General features: G+C 45.8%; 1 pseudogene across 1 annotated transcript in view; it reads left to right on the top strand.

The window, feature by feature from the left end:
* Positions 1-340: 340 nt before the first annotated feature.
* LOC144767830 (epidermal differentiation-specific protein pseudogene) overlaps positions 341-9,580 on the top strand; it is a 52,863-nt pseudogene continuing 43,623 nt past the window's right edge. Inside the window, exon 1 of the transcript XR_013598354.1 lies at positions 341-427. The product of XR_013598354.1 is annotated as an epidermal differentiation-specific protein pseudogene (transcript). The remainder of the gene's footprint in view (positions 428-9,580) is intronic.

Genomic DNA, 9,580 nt, shown 5'->3' with positions numbered 1-9,580 from the left:
CATCCATGCATACATATAAACATACATACATGAATCTATGCATGCATACACACAGATATACATATGCATGCAACAGCAGTCAGCATTAGAGCCTGTGTAGTTAGAGCTGAAAGGCGTTGTCCCACCAGTTCCTGCTGAGACACATCTGTCTGAACCCAGCAGCCATTTAACTCCTGCATACAACAAACGGTGGAATGTCTGAAGTGTGCCCGCGGGTTTAAGTGTCACTATGTATTTCTCAAATAAATTAAGGTGAATTCCAGGAATTTCTAGAGAACTGCTAATCACTCAACGGGTGGAATGACGGCAGAGGGAGTGTATTTCCCAGGAACTGGGGTGGGGGCCACGGAGGGGGCTTGAGCCCGCCGTATAGAAATCAGGTGCCTCACAGAAGCATGCGAGGGGTGCAAGAGGCTGACGTCTCAAGGTGAGCACTGTACATGTCTGACTGCAGGTTGATTCACTCTGATATCCTCAGAGGGAGATGTTTACGGGGGGAGTTGAAGTGCAAATGGATTAAAATGGTCATTGCTTTCGCTATTCGCAGCCTCTGTACGCGCGTCGGCACTCTTACACACACGCGCACGCACACGCACACACACACGCACACAGGCACATACACATAAGACGGACACACGCACGCACACACGCACATACACACACGCACACCCATACACACACATACACGCACGCACACACACCCAATCACATATGAACTCCAGAAGGGAGGCTGCGCCCGTGGGCGGATCCACCCCCCTCTGTAACATGTCGCCTGTTGTGAGGCAGCGAGGCATAGAAGCGAGCACAGCAAATGCAGCTGACACAGGTGACGGATGCGCAGCACGCCCGGCTGCTGTGCAGGAAAACACATGCAAAGAGTCACTGAGGGGGGCGGGGGGGGGGGGTCCAGGAAGCGGGCATCGTAAGAGGGTCACAGTAAAGGGACAGGACGGCTTTTCAGCTGCACACCAACATATACTCATATTTATCGGTGTCTGTTATTGAATTCTCATTTCATCTTGGGACTGTGGCTGTGGTCGAGTGTCTTGTGTACTCTGTGTGCTTGTCTGTGTGCATGTGTTTTAATCACACACAGTCACCCAGTTGTTTCTACACATCTTCTGGCTGCAGGTGACACATGAGGCGTCACTTTGGTGCTGTTTAGTGTCATCTTTTAAACACATCTTGGGTTTCTCTGCAAACGTTCAGTTTTGTGTGCACATGTGTGTTAACTCCCCTGTGTGTCTTATCCTCGGTGAAGGGGGGTCCTCGTGATACTGGGGGTGGAGCTCTGGAGGGGATCATGCTGTCATGGACAGACCTAGGACAGCATACAGAGCAGGGATTACATGTTTATTCAGCATCACTGGTCACTGCACGTGTAAGAGTGTATCCCACTCCTCTTGCGGAATACACACACCCTGCCCCTGGGTGTGCTATGGAGGATGTGTTAACAGTCCAGAGCCCCAAAGACATCACATGTGAATGGAGTGGTTTAGAGATGCCCCTTTATGACATTTTCAAAGTGCCTGCTGTTGCCTGCATGCATCAGTGGGTCACTCATCGCTTCAGAGAGGGTTTGTGAAACCCTGTGTGTGAACTCTGCTTCCAAATGTGTCCCTGTGCGGGTGAGAGCTGTGCAGGGCGTGAAGCAGATTGAAGGATCGCTATCTTGACTGCTCTCTTGAGACTTTTGTAAGGCTCTTGTAATTGTCTATGACTGCCAGTATTCCCAATAACCGAGCGCTTTGCCCTCAGTATCTGTGAGTGCCCTCATGTTCAGTGGATTCCATTTTGTAGGGTGCCCCTTCTCAGGTGTCCTTCCTCTATGTCTATGGCACGAGGATCAACAGGGACTATCCTTGAGCTCCAGCAGGGTGTACGCTGCTGGCAGATCCATGGTGGTATGAGTGTCCAAGGTCATTGTAATACTTTTATCATGTCCCTAAATGTGCCCCGACCACCAGCCATTGGGAGATACATTAATGTGACCCCTCAGCCAACCAATGTCCACAATAACAAGGCATTTGTTGAGTAGCGTTTCTTTGTTCTTCGTCTTTTTATTTTTCCTCTTCTTCACACTGTATTAGATCTTCTCAATACATTCTGTAGTCACTCTGCTAACTCCAGTGGCCAGGTATTGGGAGATGTTTTACGTCTCTTCAAAATAAATGTAGTTCACATGTTCCTTCAAAGGGTCCACTGACTTTATGCATTGCCTCCCTCGCACTGTACTTAGTGGCATACACCTGATCACATGAACATCAGTCTGAGAAGAAGGGCCCTTCGGTGCCAGGGATGATGTTTGTGGGCCGCTGGCCCTGATGCGCCTATTTATTTTTCATATTTTCTAATATGCCTGCCAAGTTTTTTTATAGTGGTGGATGAAAGAGGTCTGAGGTGGAATCAAGACTTCACAGCCTTGCTATTCTGCAACCACAGCTTTCAGCAGTTTCTGGGAAATGCTTCCGCCCCGTCCTCATTACGGTCTACTTCCACATCAGAGAGTGCCAGACACGATGGACAAGAAGTTCACATCCATGTTTAAATGCCAGCTGTGGCCCTCCCTCCATATGAGGGCCTCACCATACCTTAGAGCAGACACACGGTGGGCCATATCAAGAAGGGCGTAGCTGGCTCAGCGCAGAGCTGAGCCCCTGTTTTTAGTTCTGGCCTTTGAGACAGTTTTACCTCTCTAGCCAGAATATTGTTTTAAAAAAGTACATAAAACACCTACATAGAGAGGCTTTTAATTAGGACCTTTGGTCAGTTCCATTGTCATTCACATTTTGCTCTCGCCTACCGCAGGAAACAGCATTGGACAGTGTGGCAGACCACTAAAGCTCCTTTCATTTTAAGCAATTGCTCAAAACCTGTGCACGCTGTTCACATCCATCTGAAAGTAATTCCCTTCTTACCCGTGACAAACCAAGTTCAAAGTATTATTTATTTAATTCATTATATTAACTTATAGATGTGTATTTTGCCTGAACCTTGTGTGTCCAGTTAGAAGGTATTTTATTTTCTGTTTTCTTTTAAAGTTGTTATTATTAAGAGTTTATGTGGAATTCTAATACTGTAGCTGCGAGTGATTTGAGTGGTTGGATATTTGGTGATATCGTCTTATCTCCTTTACAAATCATATTGACAAAATGCATGGCACAACTATAAAGGTTTATTATTTAAAAAAACATTACTCATAAAACAGTCATTTTTGTGAATAATTTTTCATTTTAATTTATTTATTGCAAACAGATGTCTGCCACATTAGGTAGCGGCATATATTTTTCTGCTTTTTTTTGTAAAATATGCTTGCAATAAAAAATCTAATCATCTCACCAGCATGCTAAGGACAGACCTATTAGTTGTGCCATTGCTTGTTTTGCATTTGAAGTGTCATTAATGAATACGTAAAAGTTGTAGGGGCATATTATCAAGAGAAGTTTTGCTGCTTTTCCGGTACATATTACTGAAAAAGCAGCGATTTTCCTATTGCACCATCAACAAGGACTTGCTAACAAGCATTAGCGCTTGTTTCCTTGAGTTAGCAGCCAGTTTTTTTGCCACGTTGCATGTCAGCGATATTTATTGCTAATGACATGCAAAGTGAGCGTTCCTCACTAAAACTACATGGAAACAGGCGCAAACACAACTTCCATCTATTATCAATCTGGCCCCAGACCCGCAAAGCGATAAAAAAAGTCACGCTAACAATGGTTATTGCTGGAATTTAACACTTGATTCAAACTTGACTTAACCACCTTGTCAATGGGAGGTGGATTGTCTGGTTAAGTCCACACTTGACTACTAGCAAGCTTTTCATTAGAACAGAGAAATTATAGCTGGATTTCTCATGCAATTGCTGGTTCTCACCGTTATTGCTGGATTTTACATTGCCTCAGAGCAAAGCGTTGCTAATACGCTGCTAACAAGCAATGTAATCCAGCGATAGACAGCGATACAAAAATATGCGCTATGTGTGATATTATCATACGATGTTGATAATATGCCCATAATATCTCTGTATTGCGCCTTGAGCCCCTCACGAGTATGTAGTGCGCTTTACAAATGCTATGATTTATTGATTGATGTAGTAATGCATGAAAAACGGATAGTTCAAGTAAGAAACACTGAGCTGGGATTACCTCTCTTTGTTCCTGCCCGGGGCTGCTTGAAGTTTGTGCTTTGCTCTCATCGTTATGCATTTGAACTCTAGACACCCCAATTGCAAAATAAAAATACTATTGTGTGATTTATCTCCGAGCCAGCTCAGGTTTTCAGAATACGGCCCCAGAAGACAAAGACAAGGTATGAGTCTATTTGCTGTGCAAATCGACCCTTCTGCCTCACTCAACCTCATTTTTTCTAATAATCACATTTCAACAACGTTGTAATATAAATACAGACAGTTGTTTCCCACATCATCCCATACATAGGGCAGCCACACTCATAGGCGTGAGTGTTAGACCGAAGGAGGGGACAAGCACTGGAGAGATGCCAGACCGCTCTGACTGGCTCCACACGAAAGAAAAAAGGGCTAGATGTAGGATCCCGTTCAGCGGATGCAGCTTGGGACTCTCTAAATCCCAGTTTTTGCAACCGCTAAATGACTTTCTTAATTGTGCTAGACCCATTTATCCAAATCGGTAACAGGTTACCAAATTGCGCAATAGCTTTAGAAGGGCACAATCAAGCATTATTTGGAAGGGGTTTGTCTAGGGTGTTGTGAGAAGTTGGCCTGGTATATGCTGTAAACTAGTTATAGTGAGCACCTTGCAACAGTCCAAACAACCCCTTTCTTGATGATAGGATAAAGACAGCCTTTATTGAAAGCTATCCTAGTGGTAGCTATGAAGAGCAGCCTTCAGGCTAAGTCTTGAAGGAATGTAAAGCAGCTTGTTTTACCAGTGTGTAATCTCTTGAATGACCAAATGAAAAGAGATCCACACAAGGTATATATATAAAATATATGTATTTATTCTAAAACACACCCCACTAGCCTCTTTATGAGGCTAGTGTTCGAAGTACACAAGTTACAAACCAAATATTCACAGTAAATAGCACAATATATGTTAGGCCCTAGGGGCGTACCAAACCATATATCAATAAAGTGGTATAAGAACCACGACTTTGCTAGACACAAGGCCTAGAGCCTATAGAAGTGCTTGGGCCACAAGGAACCACCCAAGGTAGTGACACAGGGAACCCACGGGGGACACGTGCATTGCACACAGTCGCGAATCGCCGTTAACTTCAATGGGAAAGTCGCAGTTGGAATTTAAAAGAAAAAGGACACTTTCATTTAACCCCTTTAGACTTAAGGGTTTCTAGGGCCAACACCCACGGGTTACATCACCCAGGGAAGTCGGGTGCATACGTGTGAAATGGTGTCGGGAATCGTCGTCATTTCCAACGGCGATCTTCTGAAAAGTGCTGCTTCCGTGAAGAAGGAAAGTGCCCCTTGCGATCCAAGCCTGGATCAGGGATGTAGAAGACCTGAAAGCAGAGGGGATAGAGTCTGGGTCACTAGCCAGTGACCAGGGGCACGATAGGCGAATGTCCACCGATGTCGGGTGCTTCAGTTGAGAAGAAGGGAAGCTTGTCTCTTCAGCCACGAGGCTTTGGTGCGGACCAGCGAGGTTCAAAGGACTCACTAAGCGAGGGAGAGTCAGGGCACGTCTGGAGCAACCAGGGAAGCCCAAGGAAAATCAGAGTTACCTTCTTGGGGACCCACCAGTTGACGGTCCAGGGATCGTGAAGAAGCCTCAAGAGGAATCACTCAACACCAGCCCACGGGTCACTCAAGATGGGTAGACCGGCTGTCGTTGGTGGAAAAGATGCTCGGGCGAGGACTACAAGTAGCCCAAAGCACAGCCTCATGAGACGTCGAGAAGCTGATGCACTTGCAAATGCTTACGGTGTCCAGGAGTTTCAGTTCCACGGTACCCACGAGGGCTATGGCTCTCAGCTTTGCTGGGGACTCGGGCCAGGCTCTGTGAAGTCTGTAAATCCTCTTCCTGTGTTGCAGATTGCTGAATCTGGCGGTAGCTTCGGAGATGCAAACCGTTGAGATACGGGTTGGGTGCCTCCCTTGTAGGGGAGTAACTCCTTTTCTCCGAGGGAGATTCTTCAGTCATCTGGCGTTGAACCGATTGTCGAAGGTCCAGGATTATGTTTCAGAGTTTCGTCCAGGAGCATCTAAAGTCCTAAGCACTGGTGTTCCTACTTTATACCCAAGGAAGGGGTTGGACTAACTCAGATGACCCACCTATGGGAGGGTTTGTAAAGAGGGGTGGTTACACCCATTTCCTTTGCCCAGTTTTGCACCAGGGCAGGGGCTGGTAGCCCCTGGGACTGATTTGAACTGGACTATGCACAGGGACACCAATTGTGCTCCCAGTGCATACTTCAAAGCGCCCTTGGAGTGCTCCCGCCCAGCCCCAATACACTAAAGCCTTTCTGGGAGGTGGTTACACCTCCCTGTGACAGGAAACCTATTGTCCAGGCCTCCCCTGCCGGAGTTTAGGTCAGCAGCAGGAGGCCAGACTTGGCTCTATGGCAGCGGGATCCATTTTGTGATGCCAGGGCTATAGAAAGTTGGTACCCGGTATACCGGTGCTGTCATGTCTTTCCCTCTGGAAGGGTGGGATCATGTTACTGGTGTGGGGGTATGATTCCAAGGTGTTTGACACCCAACACAGCATGTTTCCGTGCAGCCATTCCAAAGTTAGCATTTACCACTAGGTTATAATGCACTTAAGAGTATATGGTCAGACTGCACCACAAACAACCCCGGAGGATAGATTTCGAAGGCTGCAGATGGGCTCTGCTCATGCAGGAGCACCCTCTCACATGAAAATCACACACCCTGCCTTCAGGATTGTTAAGGCCTGCCATAGGTGTGACTTATAGTTTTATATGTGTGTGTATGTGAAGTGATATAGGTAACCTATATCACAGTAAGGGGTGCATGCACCACCTTACCCAGGCTGCAGTAGCAAACCTGTGGTGTCATTTTGGATGCTTTCCCAGGGGTGGCATAATACATGCTTCAGCCCCTGGTAGGCCTCTGGGGTACCCATGCCCTGGGTACATAGTATACCATACACTAGGGATCTATAGGGGTACCCCAGAATCCAATCTGGAGTGTACCTAGAGTCCATGGAATCCATTTTAAGGAGAAAGTAGAAAGACTGGGGCCCTAAGTAGCAGGATCCCAGTCCAACTAAGTCAATAACAAGCAAAACACCAAGAAAAAAGTGGGGGCAACCATGTAGTCAGATTCCACCTTCCTACAGGTGTCCACTATAAATAGGAATTTCTTATGTTCTATTTTAATAGTTGGGCCCTTATTTATTGGGTTTGACGTGGGACAGTACAGCAAGTCATCTATGCCAAAGTAAAAGGGCAGGATGCACCGTATTTATGCAATAAAATGCATCCCTGTCCTTTCTCCTTGTGCTGGTGCTGTTTCGACTGCCTAGTGCCAACGCAGACACTCTTGCTCCATGGTGCAAGGGTGCATGTGTTGTCACCAAGATTGTTTGCCTCTTCCTGCACAAAGGCAATCCTAAGAGGTGTTTTCCTCTTTTTATGCGTGCTCCTCGTCATGCCTCACTTCGGGAGGCTCAAGGATATGGTGCCTCCCCAGTTTTACATGATCTTGTAAATCTAGGGATCATCAAAATCTATGGGTGTTGCATTGGAAAACTCACCACAACTCCCGAGCTCAGAGTAAAGCAACACTGTCTTGCCTTACTCCATATCTGTCCCCTCATCTAAAGCCACTGATTGTGACTTTGCGTGGCTTCATAGATGTAGTGTAGTAATCTGATGTTCTGGAGCATCACAAAAAAGTGATGCTTCTGTGGTGCAGGGGCCTCATAAATATGCTCCTCGGTGACTTAAATCTGTGGCAAAAAATGTAAAAGTTAGAGAGTTGAAAAGATAGAAACTCCATAGTTGGGGTGGCAACACATTCACAAAAAAGGTATTGGGTCCTCTTCAGACCCCTTTCCTTTTGAGACTGTAAAAAACACTCAACTCTTAAACAAAGTTAAGAAAAAAAAACTTTTATTTTTAAATGCAGCTCGATTTCCCATGAAGGCATTCAATCGTGATGAGTCACAATTTGCGAACTACTTCTTAAATATTGATGAGCTCGGCCAGTTTGCCACCGACTACAAATCTTAATTTTTCATATATAGGTCAGTTTGAAAAATTATTTTCCATTCCTGTAAAGTAGCAAAGCAGTTTGCATCCTCTTTATTCAAACATAAACTTTATACATCTGGCTCATGTGGATGAGGGTTTCCACTCATCCACGTACATTTTCCTTAATGCACTAAGTCAGGGCATTATTTGTCTCTAAGATTTTTTGTGGTAAAAGAAAGTGCTGGGTTAAAAAATGTGACATAGCCTTAGGTTTTTTTTGTTAAAAAAGTGTGTGTCGATGTGTCTGCCTCGAGAGCCAGCTGGTGCCACATTGCTGAATGGTTCAAAGTGAGGCGTGATATCATTGTTTTGCTATCCTGGCTTATCATGGCTCTAATTAGCCAATGTTACAAAAGCCAATGGCTTATCATTTTTAGACATATGAAAGGCACTACCAGAGACCTTGTGCTACCATGGTAGCGGTGTCAATCTTAACCACTTCCATGCTAATGACAAGGTCAACTCGTCATGGTAGTACAGTGGAGCTGTGCTTATGACGAGTGGACCTTGTCATGAACAAGGCAAATCTGATTCTTCAGCACCGGAGGGGAAAACCCCTTAGCAGCCAAGGTGTTAAAATAAAAATGTGTGCACACTTTTGGTCCAATCATGAACCCATGCACCTCGAGTGGGCTCTGGGCCTCTTAAATGAGTTCCAGGCCTGAATTCTGGCCAGACCCTGCTCAACCTAAGCACTGTACTGCAGCAGGCATTTTAGAATGCTGTCACCCACTCAGCCTGTCTCTATGCCTGTCTCGATGCTGTACCACATAGAATGTGTTGATGAAGTTGAAGAGGGAGTCTCTTGTTTTTTCATGCTTGAGGTCAGTTTTTAATGAGTATGTCCTTTTATCTGTGGTGTAACACAGCAGGAGGTATCTCTACTGCTCCGTTAGTTTTATAGGTGGCTTTAAGGTCATTATTCACACCTTCCGGCAGGAGGCAGCAGTTGTGGGTGAGTCTACTTCACTAAATGGGGCGAAGGGCATGAGGTGGTGTGCAGCATGATTCTCATCATCTTTAAGTAAGTCATGGCATCTTCATTTCCCATTAATGGCACTTTTGGAGGTTCTTGTGAATTTGCTTCTCTTTTTGGATATGGATCTCATCTTAAATCATCAGGATTTTTTCTTTAACACACCCACGTAGCACACTAGGCCAGTTGTTGCCTGCTTGTCACACTGTGCCTATTAGATATGACCAGTTCTCTCAAGATACTTAGGGCCCGATTAGGATGGCGAGCGGACTTTTTTTCCGCCCGCCACCCTAGCGGTGCTGGGACCGGCCGCCAGTGGTGCGGCGGTCCTGCACCGGCAATTAGGATGCCACCACCACCGTGGCGGTGGCATCCCCTATTCCCAGCATT

This window comes from Lissotriton helveticus, chromosome 7 (assembly GCF_964261635.1).
Source record: "Lissotriton helveticus chromosome 7, aLisHel1.1, whole genome shotgun sequence".
Lineage (NCBI taxonomy): Eukaryota > Metazoa > Chordata > Amphibia > Caudata > Salamandridae > Lissotriton > Lissotriton helveticus.
Note: the sequence above shows the minus strand (reverse complement) of the source record. Positions and strands in the feature narration are given on the sequence as shown.